Genomic DNA, 17,013 nt, shown 5'->3' on the forward strand with positions numbered 1-17,013 from the left:
TACAGACTAGGCCATGATTTTAGCTGGATGGCCTAAGTTAAGACACAGTTTAAATGTGCAGAATATTGAAAATCATTCTTAGTCGGCCCCTACTAATTTGCTGTTTTATTGTAATTTCATACAAATTACAAGAGTAACATAAAGAACATTATATTTATTAAAGGTTCTTAAGTATCTAAATATTAAACAATCTTACTAATTATTAATTTACAAGAAGAAAACAGGTGATAACACAATAGCAGGGAGGAGAGGAGGAGTGGGAAGCAACCAGCTCAAGCAGATATTAAAACAAATATTGTAACGTGACAGGGGTTAAAAAGTGTTGGTAGTTAGGTTTGTTTTTTAAAGGAGGTACAAATGAACTTATTTACAAAACAGAAACAGATTCACAGACATAGAAAACAAACTTATGGTTACCAGGGCAGAAAGTGGGTGGGGAAGGGATAAATTGGAGTTTGCGATTTGCAGATTTGCAGATACACACTACTGTATATAAAATAGATAAACAACAAGTTTCTTCTGTATAGGACAGGGAACTATATTCCATATCTTGTAGGAACCTATAATGAAAAAGAATATGAAAAGGAATATATGTATGTATATGTATGACTGAAATATTATGCTGTACACCAGAAACTGACACATTGTAACTTGACCAGACTTCAGTTAAAAAAAAAGGAAACATGATAGTATGTGAGTGAATAAGCAAATCAACAATAACAAAAGTATACAGCACTCAAACGGGTCCTTGTCCAAAACTTACTAGATAAACGAGAAAGGGTGCATACTGTAGATATTCAACAACTGGTTATTGACTGAATGAATAAATGAACAAGTCATTGCCAATCAGTGAGGAATAGAGTGCTTACGTGAAAATTTCATTTTATGTTTTGAGCATTTTCATTTTCGCACATGTTATCAGCTGTACATTTTACAACAACCCTGTGAAGTAGGTACTATTCACTTTCATTGTGTGGATGAGGAAACAATCTGAGAGAGATTAAGAAAGCAGGCCAAATTCACACGTCGCATGCGTGACAAAGCAGGACGTGAATCCAGGTTTATCTGACCCCCCCAGTCCATTTTCCTCCTATCACATCACACTGTTTCAAGATGATTGCAGCCATGCACACAGCCCACTGCACGGCAGAGCAAGCTGCAGGGAGGACTGTAGCAAATAGTAGTAGTGCTTGTGTCAGGGAGGTGCCTTATGGATTTTATTTATTTTTTTTTTTTGCTATTACCCATGTGTATAATTAAAAACCCCTGTTGTATACAAAATATTAATGAATATTAGAGAGACTAAAAGGTAAAAAGACAAAACTGAGGTGACAGAAAGAGAATGCTTTCCATCTAGTAGGAAAGTTCTCAAGGACCAGAACCATGCCTCATGAAGCCGATGTTAAACTTGATTTTTAGAATCTCAGTCTTATGGTAACAGAGCTTGCATTATACTTGTTTTTTTTTTTTTTTTGTCAGAAAGAAATCTAGTGGGTGGTTAAGGGAGCCCAACTTTACTTGCCTGGGTCAGTGTGCCCACTACGCAGGCTAGAGTGTCAGGAGTTTACTCAGAGGCTGCAGAGATGACAGTATGTACCACAGCTAGTAGGAGGGGTATCTGGGAGTTAATGAAGCTGTCTTTTTCAACTATGCCATCAGAAACAAATTTAATAATGCCCCTTGGCTGTAATCCCTCAGAAGGGGACACTGCGAGATAGTTTATCCTATATACACATGCTCCAAAAAACAGTCCAAGATTCATACATGCTCATTCTGCATGGTGGAAAGTTAGCCTGGTTGAAACGATTGACTGGTTGGTAATTTTCAGTATGAAAGACTAAGACAGGCCTTCTTCAAGGACGCCTTCTTAATATCCTCATCCTCATCCTCATCCTCATCCTCAGCAGCAGCAGGCACACTTGCTGAGTAGGTAATACGTGGCAGGCCCTGTACTAATTGATTCGCATGTCATTTAAGCCTTACAACAAATCTTGTAAAGTGGGTACTATTGTTTATCATCCCCATTGTACAGAGGAAGAAGTTGAGACTAAGGAACTTGCCAAGGGCATACAACCTCCTACTAAGTGTAGAGAAATTGCTTCTTCTACTTTGATCACTGATAGAGATTATTCCCTAACTGGGTCTGAATTAAACCTGGGAAGAGGCTTTCCCTCCTCCTCACCAGTCCAAAGCCTGTAGGATTGCATTTTGTCTGCAAAGAAATGGGGGTGAAAAGCACGAGGATTTAAGATTTGGGCTGTTGAGTATTAGCTGGTCCTTTTTGTCTGATCCACGTCTGACTGACAATACCTGCACACTCTCTGCCTGGCTTTTGGAGATGTTTTTCCACAGATGGTTCTCTGCATACATCATGGTCTGTTTCATCTGTTGAAAAGATGAACCATCAATCATGATCGCTGCCCTTGAGACTCCTACCATCTAGACAAATGGTAATGTTGTATATGGATTGCATAACTGCTTGCATGGTTAAAAAATGTGAAAACAGCACACAGATGCAATCCTAAATCCTTTGCAGCAAAGAAGGAACATAGTGCAGAAATTGAAAGCTTTGGGAGAGTGAGTGTGAATGAGTGTTTGGAAAGTACCCAAGAAGATTTTGCACTACCTTTGACTGCATGAAGGCCAGTTGCAGGAGCTATTTGAAAAACAGGAAAGAATGGAGTGAATATGGCATGTAAAGGTGTGAGACAAAATCATGATAACGGGAATGTTGAGAGAAAGCTTGAAAGAAGAAATGGAAAGCCTGAGTATGGGAATATTCAGGGGAGAACACCTATAGCTCTGAATTCACTGGGTAAGCAAGAACTTGTGTTTATGTAAGAGAGAAGGCAGATAGTGAGAAATAGTTCAGAAAGTTCTATTCAGGATGGGAGGTAAATACAGATGTTGGATGTTTTAGAGTAGAAGGAAACTAATGTGGCTCTCTGGACTGAACTTACCAGTTGTACTAGTGCCTCTGAATTCTTCTCCTTGTAGGTAAAGGCCAGCTTCTCATACTGAAAAGAACAAGCAAAATTTATTGTCTCATTTTCAGGTGCCAGAATCTGGCTAAACCCTTTACATGTATTATCTCATGTCATCCTCCAAAGAACTTCACAAAGTACAGTCCCTAACAGATGGGAAATTTAAGGCTTGTGGAGAGTAAGTGACAAGTCTAAGTTCACGCAGATTTTAAGCTTAGGGCTTTTTGACTCCAAAGCACACATGCTTTCCCAGGCTTTCCATGTTGGGAAGTGTACCATTCTTTCTATCCTTAAACAATATGGGACAGAACTCAAACTAGTATGGCTGGCAGTCAGGCTAGCAGCTCTCTGATGAGTCTTCTTGTAAAGGACATATGCACTCATTTATGATTCCACCTGCCTATATTATTGAAATTCACACACAATCTGAAGTAATAGTGTCACTCTCCTCTCCCCACAATTAAATTTCTTACCAAACCAGTTCATAAGGAATAATACTGATTGATTTTGCTCATCATTTGTCTTGATTAAAGAATATCTATGCAATAAATCAGTCAACACATAGAAAAACAGGAAGAAGGACAGGAAGTAAAAGAGGCCTTCCAGCCATTAAGGTTATACTAGGCAATTAACAGATTAATTCGTCCATGGCTCCTAATTAGCTACAGAAAAATATAAACATAGATCTAGAAAATTTGGGGTATCACTAGGTCTCAGGTAACATTAGTAAATGGGTTGAGACAATTGGCTTTTAAGACACTAGGCCACAAGGTTGTTTTCTTTTAATAAACATCTTTTTAGTAAGAACCTCTAATAGAGCCAGAATCCCTAGGATTCTACCCCTCAGATCCTGTATATATGTTTTAAAATCATTGTGAAAACACAGAACATAAAATTTACCATCTAAACCATTTTAAGTGTACAGTTCTGTAGTGTTAAGTATATTCACATTGTTGTGCATCAAATCTCTAGAACTTTTCATCTTGCAAAACTTAAACTCTATATGCACTAAACAACAATTCCTTATTTCCTCCTCCCCCCAGCTCCTGGTAATCACCATTCTACTTTTTGTCTCTTTGTATTTGACTAGTTAAGATACTTCATATAAGTGGAATCAAACAATTTTTTTTTGTCTTTTTGTGGCTTCCTTTTGTCATGTAATAATATACTCAAGTTTTCATTCTGATCCTGTTTTAAAATCTCATGAAGGCCCTCCTTGTATAGGTGAGAGTTAGGACTTTTTTTCATTGTGGTGAAATAAATATAACATGGAATTTAACCTTAGTGCCATTTACTATAATTTGCAATGTTGTGGAGTCATCACCACTGTCTACTTCCAGAACATTTTCACCATCCCAAAAGAAAACCCCATACCCATTAAGCAGTCAGTCTCACCCTAGCCCCTGGAAATCACTAATCAGCTTTCTGTCTCTGTGGATTTACTTATTCAGAATATTTCATGTAAATGGAATCATATAATATATGACCTTGGGGTCTGGCTTCTTTCACTTAGCATAACATTTTCAAGTTGCAATCATGTTGTAGCATGTGTCAGAATTTCCTTCCTTTTTATAGCTGATTAGTATTCCATTGTATGGATTTAGAGCAATGCTAAAACTATGATGATCAGTACCCACTACCTTCTAAATACCATGATAGTCTTACCAATTCCATGAATCCTTCTCCCATAGTATTAACATACACTCCACCGATTCTTATCCCAAAGCATAGTGTAGCATATTTTTATTTAAATATATCATATGTGGATGCCTAACATCTCAAACTACAAGCCAATCAATTCCTTCCATGGCCAGAACTAATTCTCTTATCTTTCATATGTCCCCAGATGCACAAAGACTAGTATCTTCCTCAAAATACTTAGTAAGAACATGAGTTTCTATCCCAACTTCATCACTCACCAGCTGTGTGACCTTGAACAAGTCTTTTTTTAATCTGTCTGATTCTTGGTTTCCTTATCCATAAACTGAGGATAATGGTAGCAGCTATCTCATTGGGGTTTTGTGAAGACAAATGACTTAATGCATATGTAAGACCTTTAGAATAATGCCTGGGACATAGTAAGTGCTCAGCAAATATTAGCTGCTATTATTAGTAGTAGCGTTTAGGGTCAAGTGGAACTGAGGTCAATTCCTAGCTCCGTCAATGATTAACACTACCTGTGGCTCCCATTTGCATGCTGTGTCATTGCAAGCTTGTTGCTTACAGTACCTACATGTGCACACAGGTACAGGCTCCTGGGTTATAGCTCTCTGACAGAGACAGGCTAATTTTTTACCACTGCCTCTCATCTATATTCTCTCCTTTGGTGTCCTGTAAGACTGCATTGCAGTTAGGTGGGGCCACATGACTGCATTTTGACTGATGGAATGTGAATGGAAGGGGTGTACATGACTTCCAGGTCTGGCCCATAAAATCTCCCCCGAGGTCCTCCTCATATTCCTCTCCCTTTACCTCCTAGTTGGATGTGAAGTCTGTAATGGAGGGCACTAAGCCCCTAGAAGATGATGGGAGGAGACTGGGTCTACCTGCCAAATATCTTAGGACAAAGGAGTGAGTAAGAAATAAACTTTTTACTATGTTAAGTCCCTAAGACGTTGAGGTTGTTTGTCACAGCAATTAACCTTTAAGACTAATATAATAATCCTCTAATTTACATGCTCAGTGCTCAACTAGATTAAAACTATAGCATCCTCAAAAAAATTATAGCAACCTCAACTGAAATGCACAAATTCAGGTGTAAAATTCATTTCCAACCTAGGGCTTTTCCTTTAGTTCTGTACAAACTGATCCATCCAAGCAGGGCTAGGACAGTGATGAAATAGTGAGGTGACCAGGGCTCACACTCTCAGCACTGTGCAAATGCAGGGCCAGCAAACTAAGAGTGATGCCTCCTTAAAGTTGGCACCCTAGGTGCCTCACTTGCCTCACCCTAATCTCTATCCTGCATCTCAGTGCCCCTAGTAGTGATGTCACCGTATACCCCTATACCCTGCCCCATTTTCTAACACTCATCCTAAGCCTGGCAGCTTCCTGAAAGCTGGTTTAGTCAGTAATTTGCTGTTAACCGGAAGCAAGTTAATTGACTTCTCTGAGCCTCAATTTCCTCTTCTGAAAAGAACAGTACCTGTTTCATAGCACACAGTAAGTGGTACAATTGATACTATTATTATTCTCAAAACTGCTGAGGAGAATGAGTGAATTCCTTTGCTGACATCTTCAATGATTCCCTGCTCCCACGACTGCTCCCCCCCCCCCCCCCCGCACTCTTCAGGTCAACCCTTGGCATCTGTGTGTGCTAGGACACATATGCCCATGGATTCCTTAAATGGGAGAGCTATGGCTACAATTTCAAAGAACCTTCATTTGGAAACCCAAGCGATTTTCAGGACTGGCCCTTACTTGCTAAGCAGACAAAAGGAGCCTGAATGTACTCCCTCTCCACCAGCTGCTTTTCTTTGCTGAGCTGGCTGACCTGTCCCGACCTCTCCATAAAGATGGTCTAATATGATTCCTTTGGGGAATTAACTTTTCTTTGCTTTGGTTCACTGGCTGTCTTTATAACAAGGGCATCTGTTCAATGGCCAGATTTGGCCCTGGAATGGGCTCCAGATCCAGCATTTTGGGGCTGGTGATAACGCAGACATAGGGAGCTCTACCAGTCTAGCACCCTCCACCCACAGCATGGCCAAACACACACCCCTACATATATGCTTCGTGTGCCTGTTGTGAAAATGTAGCCCCTTGAGGATTCCAGTAGAAGTACTTCCTAGGGGCTGACTGTTCTAACTTTGTCACCTCATATTGGTAGTATAAGGGATTTGGCTCCCATCCATTTTAATTTTGAATAAGAGAAACTGGGGACTAGGAAGAGGAAAGGAAATATAGAGAATGAAGATGCTCTGCTGCTAAAAAATAATATCATTTGTGTGTGTGAGAAAGAGAGGGGAGGAGGTGCAGAGAGAGAGAGAGAAGCAGACAGAGAGACAGAGAGTGGGAAGGGAAGGGAAGAGACAATGTGATGCCAGGGGTAGGAAACCCAAGATAGAAGGGAGTAGGGGATGCTACAGTGGATGATAACAGAAATAAAAAAGAAGGAAAGAAAAAAACAGGAAAGCAAAAGTTCAGGACACAAAAAGGGAAAACATAAATAGAGATGTGAGAAGGAAAAATTATTGAGAAGTAGCAGAGGGGGGATGAGAAGGTGACAAGCCAGTGGCCATTGAGAGGGGAAGGGAGTGGTAACAGGGCTTGTGCCTCAAAGAGCTCAGGCAAGGCCAGACAGTGCCAGAGGAGAAAGGCCAACCCTGCTGCAGCAAGCCTTAGGGTACAGTGCATTAGACGGTGAGCCCTCTCTAAGGCTCTGCTGCCCACCTGGGACCATTTCTGGAGTGTTTGCAGGTATCATGGAGGCCCCATCACAAGCTTTGCTGCAGCTTTATCTCACTTGATGTCTGTCTATGGGTGCTGGATCAAATGAGGAAATAAGAAAAATAACTGTTCCTGGCCACTCCTCCTCCACAGTCTTTGCTTTGGGGCCCTACATTTTGGCTCTGCTTTCAGGACAATAATGAATGAAAGATGGGAACTATGAAGGAAGTTAACAGGTACAGAAGGGGTTCTGGGTCAAAGTGCCATCCAGTTCAATGTCTCCCTTGTTCCTCCAAGGCGATCAGATAACTGTGATCATTTAGGGCAAAGTAATAGCACAAAGAGGAGAGGAAATGTAGAGCTAGGATACCACGGGGGGCCCTGTTGTCAGCCACCTCCTCTTGATGATGCTGGCAGCAAAGAGGAAGTACATGTCAACTTGGCAAGCCTGAGAAACCCACTCCTCTGCCTTGCCCGGTGGCTGCAGCCTCCCAGTGTTAATGCCAATGCCTCAAGGCACAAGGACCGCCCAAGAACATAAAGCCCACCTGAGACCCTGATAATCCTACTTTTGGGGTGACTGTGTAGGACAGGTAGGGTTGGTGAAGAGCTGTTGGGGACCAAGGGTGAGTGGGGAACATTTTAAGGTAAATAACTACTCCTGAATCTTCCCAATTCTCCAACTTTTTCTCTGTCCCCCTTCCTCTCCCCTCTCCTCTCTTTTTATACCTGATTATGTATATATTTACATACTCCTTGGTTCATGATATGTTATCATCATTGGCCAATGCATGGCTTTATTTATAAATCTAATATGATAAAAAACTGTGAAACTACCGCCCAGTGGAAAAAAACTAGAACATTACCAACACATGTACATCTACTTATATGTTCCTACTCTGTCCCATTCCTTTGCCTCGCTCCTTGCTACCAAAGGTAACAACTATCTTGCTTTTTAAAAACTATAGTTGATTTATGGTGTTGTGTTAGTTTCAGGTGTACAGCAGAGAGACTCAGTTACATATATATATATTTTTTTTTCAGATTATTTTCCACTATAGGTTATTACAATATATTGAATATAGTTCCCTGTGCTCTACAGTAGGTCCTTGTTGCCCATCTATTATACATATAGTAGTTTGTATCTGTTAATCCCATACGCCTAACTTATCCCACCCTCCATCTCTTTCCCCTGTAGTAATCATAAGTTTGTTTTCTATGTCTATGAGTCTGTTTTGGTTTTGTATATAGATTCATTTGTATTTTTTTTTAATTATACATATAAGTGATATCATATACTTTTCTTTGTCTTTCCCTGTCTTACTTAATTCTCTAGGTCCATCCATGTTGCTGCAAATGGCATTATTTTATTCTTTTTAATGGCTGAGTAGTATTCCACTGTATAAAATACCACAGCTTCTTTATCCAGTCATCTGTCGACAGACATTTAGGTTGTTTCCATGTCTTGGCTATTGTGTAAATATTGCTGCTATGAACATTGCAGCGCATGTATCTTTTCAAATTAGTTTTCATCTTGTTTGGATTTATGTCCAGGCATGGAATTAATGGGTCATAGGGTAGGTCTATTTTCAGTTTTTTAAGGAAACTCTATAGTGTTTTCCAGTGGCTACAAAAATTTACATTCCCACCAACAGTGTAGGGAGGGTTCCCTTTTCCCCACAAACTCTCCAGTATATATTATTTGTAGCTTTTTGATGATAGCCATTCTGACCAGTGTGAGGTGATACCTCATTGTGCTTTTGACTTGCATTTCTCTAATAACTAGCAGTGTTGAGCATCTTTTCATGTGCCTTTTGGCCATCTGTATGTCTTCTTTGGAGAAATGTCTATTTAGGTCTTCTGCACATTTTTTTTATTGTGTTATTTGTTCATTACTGAGTGTATGAGCTGTTTGTGTATTTTGGATATTAACTCCTTGTCAGTTGCATCATTTACAAATATTTTCTCCCATTCTGTAGTTTGTCTTTTTGTTGATGGTTTCCTTGACTGTGCAAAAGATTTTAAGTTTGATTAAGCCCTATTTATTTTTGCTTTTCTTTTTCCCTGGGAGACCGATCAAAGAAAATATTGCTATGATTAATGTCTGGGAATGTTTTGCCTATGGCCTCTTCTAGGAGTTTAATGGTGCCATGTCTTATAATATATATCTATATATAGATATAGATATCTATATCTATATCTGTGTGATCTAGATAAGTTTCTCAATGTCTTTAGGTTTCAATTTTCCTCTTTCATAAAATGACAATAATGATAATACCTAACTCAGAGGATTGTTGTGAGATTTCAGTGCCTTAATGCATAGAAAGCTCCTAGAGAAGTATTTGGTATATGATTATGGGTAGTGGTGGTAGTAGTAGTAGCAGTAGCAATAGTAGAAATACCTTACTGTTGCCTGGATTGCTTTGCCTGGTGCTCATGTGCCACCTCCTCCAGGAAGACTAACCTGATTTCTTCAGTTGAAACCAATTTTTTCTACATTCCCATGGTACCTATTCACACCTTCATTCTGGCCCATGTTTTGTAGTAGTGCTATTAATAAATCTGTTTCCCTTTAAAGCAGTGGTTCTTAATATTATTAGCACATTAAAATCATTTGGGAACTTTTCAAGAGTCCTGATCTAAGCCCCATGTCACACCAATTGAATGACAATTTTTGAGAGTGAGACCCAGATGTTAGCATTGTTTAAAGTTCTCCAGGTGATTCTATTGTGCAGCCAAGGTTAAGCCCTACGCCTTAGGGCAGGAGTTGGCAAACTCTGGCCCCCCGGTCAAGTCCAGACCACTGCCTATTTCTGTATATAAATTTCTGTTGGTCTATTTATTTAATGTGTTATCTATGGCTAATTTGACACTACTATGGTAGAGTTGAGTAGTTGCAACAGAGTCTACATGGCCTTCAAAGCCTAAATCGTTTACTATCTGAATCACTGCAGAAAAAGTTTGTTGACCCCTGCCTTAGAAAATAATCTTGCTCAGTATAGGGACCATATCTTATTCATTGTCTACATATGCCTAGCACAGTGCCTTGCCCATAGTTTCTTAATAAGTGGTTGTCCAAGGAATAGATAGAAATAAGGTGGAGGGTCCTGTCTGCCAAATTCAGGCTTGAATTTCATTTTTCTAGTAGTGCTGGCATCAGCCTGTACAGTTGTCCCTCAGTATCCACAAGGGATTGGTTCCAGAAGCCCCTGCATATACCAAAATCCTCCTCATCACTGCCATCCAGTCTTCTTCCGTTTTAGGATCTCTAATTGGCTTCCATCTCTCCCAAGTCCCTCTAGTTTGAGAAACACTTGAATTGGTTGACTTTTGGGGATCTCTTCCAGGTTTGTCTTATGGGCTGTCTTGTGGTTTAATTATTTATGTCATAGTGCTTAGAAGTTGAGGCTTTAGAGCCAGGCAAACCTGAGTGTGAATCTTGGTGACTCTGATCTCACTGCTTACTGGCTCTGAGACTCTGTTTCTGCATCTGTAAAATGGGCATAGCAGTACATACCTCATAGGGTTCTTGGTGTAAATGAGATAATCCGTGTAAAACACTAGGCACAGCATTGGGCAAATAGTTAAGTACTCAGTTAAAGGTAGCTATTACCAATTTCATCATAGCTCTCATCACCACCAGGGGTCTCACAGACTCTGCCATCTTATAAGCCCCTTATAGGCAGGGGCCACATCCTAGCCAATTTTGCATTTGTGCCATGCCTGGTAATGCCTGGTACAGAGTGGGCTTTCAGTGTGCATCAATTGTTTGAATTGTATACTAACTGTCACTCCAAATAAAGCTTATGGCAATGATGCAGATGTCAAACTCCACCTTACCTCAGCCTTTCCGCTGCTTGTATCCCTAGGCATCTGTGTGTTAATCAAGGCCATATATCAAAAACAGGCACTGACATATGTGGTAATTTTACCAGCCTTGGGGCCATCAAAAAATAATTTGTCTACATTGTCCAAATGAACAGTAACTTTATTAAAATTCCTACCTGTAAAAAATACACAGCACATTAATTTTTCCTGGAGAAAGGAACTATCATTGGAGCGGTATTTGCAAAACACTTGTCTCAACAAGTCTAAATTGCTAAGATAGTGCTTAGATTCAAAACTTGAGGACATATAAAGGGTCAGATTCCCAGCCTTTGACAGGAAAATAAATTAAAAAGGCATTTTAAAGCTGGAGACCATTTTTCTTGCTTCAACACTGAGTTGGGCTCAGGGACTGACATGTTAGCCTGGGAATATAGTACTGTTTTGAAAATGTAACTGTTTGTATTAATAAAATGCCACTGAACAGAGGCTCCCAGGCCAGCATGCCTGGACTTGGCCACTTCCATTGATTTATTTAACACTGTCCTCAGGAGGCTAAATGGGGTAGACACCTCAGCCAGTGAGAGATTGCTGTGGGGCAGTGTCAAAACCCTTGTCAGTTCAACAGCAAAAAGCACAAGATCTGGGGTCCTCATTAAAGGTCAGGCCTCTGGGTACTCAAGGCCAACAGCAAAACCCATGGGGCAAGTGGGGAGCTTAATTTTTTAGCTCCTGCCTCCTCTTTCTGTGCCCTTTGCCTGACTGTCACCCCGATCCTGCAGTGCGTGATACATTTCTTTACACTCAGTCTTAAATTAATGGCAAATCTTCATGCGGGCCCTTCTCAGGGAGATTTACATTTATATAGAGGTCACTGGATTCAAAATAAAAGAATGACATGCTAGTAGTAAATAAACCTAAACAGATTCATACCAAGACACATCTTAGTCAAACTTCTGGAAACTAAAAACAGAAAAAAAATATTGAAAGCAATAAGAGAAATAACACCTTGCCTAGAGTGGAAAAACATAATTCAAATTACAGTGGATTTCGCATCAGAAACCATGGGGGACAGAAGGAAGTGGCACAAGATTGTTAAAGTGTCAAAAGAAAGAACTGTCAACCATAAATCTTACATCCAGGAGAAATATCCGTCAGGAATTAAGGAGCAATCAAGATATTTTTAGATGAAGGCAAACTAAGAACACTAGTTGCCAGAAGACCTACCTTAAAAGACACAGTGTATGTTTAGATGTGTCAAGGAATTTTCTACAACTATTAGAAACATGAATGAAATTTCAAAGTCCTGGAAGGCACTGAATTGCTATGTGCTTCTTTTATAGACTTCTTTCCGGAACATGTGTTTCAACTAGTGGCTATGTGAACACCAGTGACTAAAATGGCCTTTCTGTACCGAGCGGCTTTGGGAGGTGTAATTGGGTCAGTATGGCTGGTCAGGAGGGGTGTGACTTAGAGTGTTTCCCTCCTCTATCAGAGATCAAGCAGCTCTGACATAGCAAGATACTGATTTCAAATCCTAGCTCTGCCATTTACTAGCTGCGTGAATTTAGGGCAGGTAAGTTAACTGCTCTGAAGCTTCATTTTGTCACTTTTAAATTGAATTAGTAATATCTGCCCCTAAAAGGTGTGCTAAGTAATAAATGCCAGAAATGGATATTCTATCTTTCAGTAGTGTGAAGTTGAGTATCATTCACAATTAAAGCACTGGGCACAGTACTTGGATAGAGTAGTCATTTCATCAACTATTAGTTCCCTTTCGCTAGATGCACACAAATTCAGATTTTATCCCCAAAGGGATGAGTCTTCTATGCACAGGAAAAACTGAAATTCTACGTGGTCCTCTATGTAAAGTAAGCGGAATTGGTGGAATACAGTCACAACTGGCTTATCAGTGAGCTGGACAGATAAGAACTAGTGCCATGTAAGGTATGTACTAGAAATCAGTGAGCAGGAAGCAGGTTCAAATAGACCCCAGGATCAAAACTGGTATCAGGAAGCAATACCAATAATTCAGTGCATGAATGCTCAAAGTGATAGTGGCAACCAATGACTTGAAAGTGTGGTCCTGATACCAAGGTAGTTCTGCTGACTCTACTAAATGTTGTAACTCACTTCCAGGACTTTTATTTGTAAAATGTAGGAAGTGACTCTCGCACAAAGGTGACATTGAGGATTCATGATACTATATTCCCTTGAAGGTTTTTCCATTTTCTTGGCCAAGTGAGACCTGAAGTTTCATAGGGAGACAATAAAACATGGCCACCAATGTAGAAGGCTTTACAGGTGTAACACAAGCTTCCAGAGCTCTCCCAAGGACATGAGGTGTTAGATTTTTACCAAGATATAGGTATAGCTTAAACCTCTATTTTGTTTTGGAGATGACTCTTATGGTCATAGGCAAGATGGTGCTGGGTTGGAAATTTTCAACAGTCCAAAAAAGGGTGATATTTGTTTTACTATCATGGATAGAAGTGAAGGCAGTGACAAATGGGTCTCATATGTTGCCATCTGGACAGAATGTAGGTGGTGAGAATTGGACCAGTCATACACCCTTCTTTCTCTAAAGGTCCTGGGCAGCGGCTCATGTCTAGTTATATGTTATGTCTTCATTCATGGCAGTATATTCTGATGATTAGACTGAACTATGAAGTATTGTAAGAAGCAGTTACTTATGCCAAGTACCATGGTGCTGGGTGTGAGTGGAAGTACAGGAAATGAAAACCATAGGTATTTAGAAGTGTTATTATAGTTGTAGACAAATGAGAGGGATAAAGAGAGAGACTCACTGTCGAGGCAAGGCTCCCAGGGAGGCCTTCAATGGATTCACTATGGTTCATGCTGTGATGCTGACTTTGCATGGTGAAAATATTATTTTGTTTCTAGTGTGCTCAGAGATGATTAGGGTCTGGAGGATTGATGCTATTAAAACCCATAAAAACTGGTGTATAAGCCAAACACCAATTTATTCATTTATAATGAGAATTAACTGCCAAGTAGGCTAGAACACTTCATGTCAGCTGGTTAGCAAATTTTCTCTCCCCATAGCAAAGCTTATATGGGAAAGTAATTAAAATCAGATTACTTCTTAGAGCATGGAGTCAGAGCAAGGGGAGTTAGGTGACAATCTGAATGGCTAATGATACAAATTGAGATGAGCTGGTGCTTCCACCCCACTGTAGACCTGCCAAATCATCTGCTGGTCACATCCCCTTTCTGACTCTAGAGAGGTTACCAATGTCCTATGGCTGTTTAATTGCCCCCCTTTTCTAGATTCCATGCAAACCATTCTCTTGTGAACAATTCCTTCTTCAGATTTGTAAAGTGATTAGATTATCTCTTGCTTGGTGTCATCAAATATGTATCAGACTTTCCTCCCTAAAACTACAGTCTTGATTGGACCTGGGGGTTCCCCAAGCCTTTGAAACTGCAGCCTACATCTTTGAGTAGAGTAGATCTCATTTGTTCTCTGTAGATTTTAATTAGTTTCACTCTCAGAGAAATTCACTTAGGTATAAGCTCCGAGGATGCATCCATGTAACTCTTTATGCTAAGTAATTCATTCTAACTGAAGTGGGTGATGTCACTATAACAAAATTTTGAAGTGGTCAACAAAATGGTTGCTAGCTATTAGGCAGTGAAGCATTATCCCAGTATCCTATTCATATCCTCAGTCTGGATGTTAAATTGTATCACACAGAGCACAAGAAGTCATTGATTGGAAACTCCTCAGCAAGGGGCTTCTGGAAATAGGAGGGAAACTGAAGTTCATGGCCTGGGATTAATTATCTGTTCTGAGAGGCTATGAAATCTGAAGATTCCTTGGGGCATAAGGTAACGTTGCTGCAGAGGGAAGGTCCTCTGCATAAAATAAAGTGACATATCTTTATATGTAAAAAGTACATACACATAAAGAGTACACAATGATAAATTGTGGCCCTAAGATAAAAAAAGATTGGTGATTAAGCCAACTGAATGCTCCTATCAACATTCCAGGACCATACTGGGGTCAGTAAGGAAAGCGACTAGAGGCCCTTGGGTTAGTCCTTTATTGCAGGATTGGTGGTGCTAGATCAGGACACCTGCAGGTAATACCAGAGTCAGTAAAATTCACATAGGAGGAGCTCATATAATCCCACTACACCAGGGGGAATTTCACAACTTTGCACAACTGGAATATATGCATTCAGGCCTCCTTGTTGTGAGAGCATATGGAGTAAGGTGGATGTATAGCAAGCTGTTGATAAAGGAGACTCCTTGTGAATACCATTAAGAATTGGCACAGTGGTTAGTGAGGCACTGATGAGTGCAAAGGATCTGTTAGTGCTACAGGATGAGAGGAATAAAGCCCTAGCTGGGCTTAAGTATTGTCAAAAAGTCAGCGTAATTCTCCAGGAACAGGGCCAAACTACAATGGCACTTCATGCTCTGAGAGGCCCTCATGGCTGCTAGGGAACATGAACCACAGAAATGATCCCTGAAAGTACAGTCTTGGCTGCCTGCTAGGGGATACGGAATTACTGATTTACTTCGGAAGACCCATTATGGGGACACACATCAGCACCAAGAAGCAGGGAACAGAGGACTGGTAATTATCAGAAAACACCAATTATCACTGTATATCCTTAACATTTTAGGGATTTGTGCCTTTTCAGCATAGCACTACTTCTGTTCAGAAGCATTAGGGATCCATATATAGATTTGATGTGTGCCAAAAGCACAACATAAGCAATCATATCATAGCCCCACTTCGTGAGTTTTATGTACAGATGGTGTTGATGTACATACCCCAGGATTTTAAAGATGAGATGGTTCAGAAAGTTGTCTGCCATTAATTGTTCTTCAAGGGTCCCCAGAAGTGGTCCATTAAGGGTAGAGCTGCCCACATCAATGAGCAGTGATCTTAGATGGTGACCACGCTGAGACCTCTAGAGTCAGAAACTACTGCAGGGCCTTATCTTAATCTTCAGTGGAGATTTATTTAGCCAGATTCCCTGTATAAGGCAGCAAGTATATACTTTAGACACAGTAATTACGATGGGATACATACCCCAACTCTCACTACTTGTTAAGAGTTCATTATCCTAGAGCATGCTGGAGCCTGAAAGTGGGTTGTTGAGGAAAAGGGGAGTAAGCTGGGATTGGTAGGGCCTGACTAAAAACATGTACCTGCCTGAAGGGCTAACTCTCAAGGAAGTGAACCAAAAGTTCCAAGCAGAGTGCTCAAAGGGCCATAAAATCTAGTCTGTCAGTAGCCAAGAGGTCCAGTTTGTTGGGCAAGCAGAAGTCTTTAAATTGCAACAAAATGCATAGCTGTATGAAAGGATGGTAGAGCTGTGTTTCCATGAAGGTTGGTTTGTGTTAAGCTGGACTGTAGTCAGTAGGTGGAACAAGATCTGCCCCTAGTAGGAAAATACTGGTAGGACGTGGAAATGCAATTGAGACTTCAGCCAAGAGTCCTAAACCAACAGAAAACTAGTATACACACCAGTGAGAGCAAGGGTGAAAGGCTTGTGTCCAACCGTAGGCCCAAAAGACTTGGGCCAACAAACTCAACCCAGGTGTCTACCACCCACTGGTGGGGATGGAGTTCCCAATGTATTGCCACGGTGGTTTCCATTGGGTCAGCCTAAGCAGAGTTTTGCCTGTAGGTTTTCAGTACTCTTGGAAAACCCATCCCAACTGCAGAAAGTGCCTGAGAATTGTTTTTATCATTGTTGGATTAAGTTTGGTGTTGTGTCATCAAATGAACAAGATTCAGCTGTTTGAATTCTCAGAAGTACATTAGTTCATGACT

General features: G+C 40.4%; 1 long non-coding RNA gene across 1 annotated transcript in view; it reads right to left on the reverse strand.

Moving 5' to 3' along the window:
* Nucleotides 1-2,181: 2,181 nt before the first annotated feature.
* LOC135320146 (uncharacterized) overlaps nt 2,182-17,013 on the reverse strand; it is a 189,039-nt gene continuing 174,207 nt past the window's right edge. The window contains exons 2-3 of the long non-coding RNA XR_010379387.1: nt 2,961-3,017; nt 2,182-2,385 (exon numbers count right to left, since the gene is read on the reverse strand). This is a non-coding gene — a long non-coding RNA (uncharacterized LOC135320146). The remainder of the gene's footprint in view (nt 2,386-2,960; nt 3,018-17,013) is intronic.

The sequence above is a fragment of the Camelus dromedarius genome, chromosome X (assembly GCF_036321535.1).
Source record: "Camelus dromedarius isolate mCamDro1 chromosome X, mCamDro1.pat, whole genome shotgun sequence".
NCBI lineage: Eukaryota > Metazoa > Chordata > Mammalia > Artiodactyla > Camelidae > Camelus > Camelus dromedarius.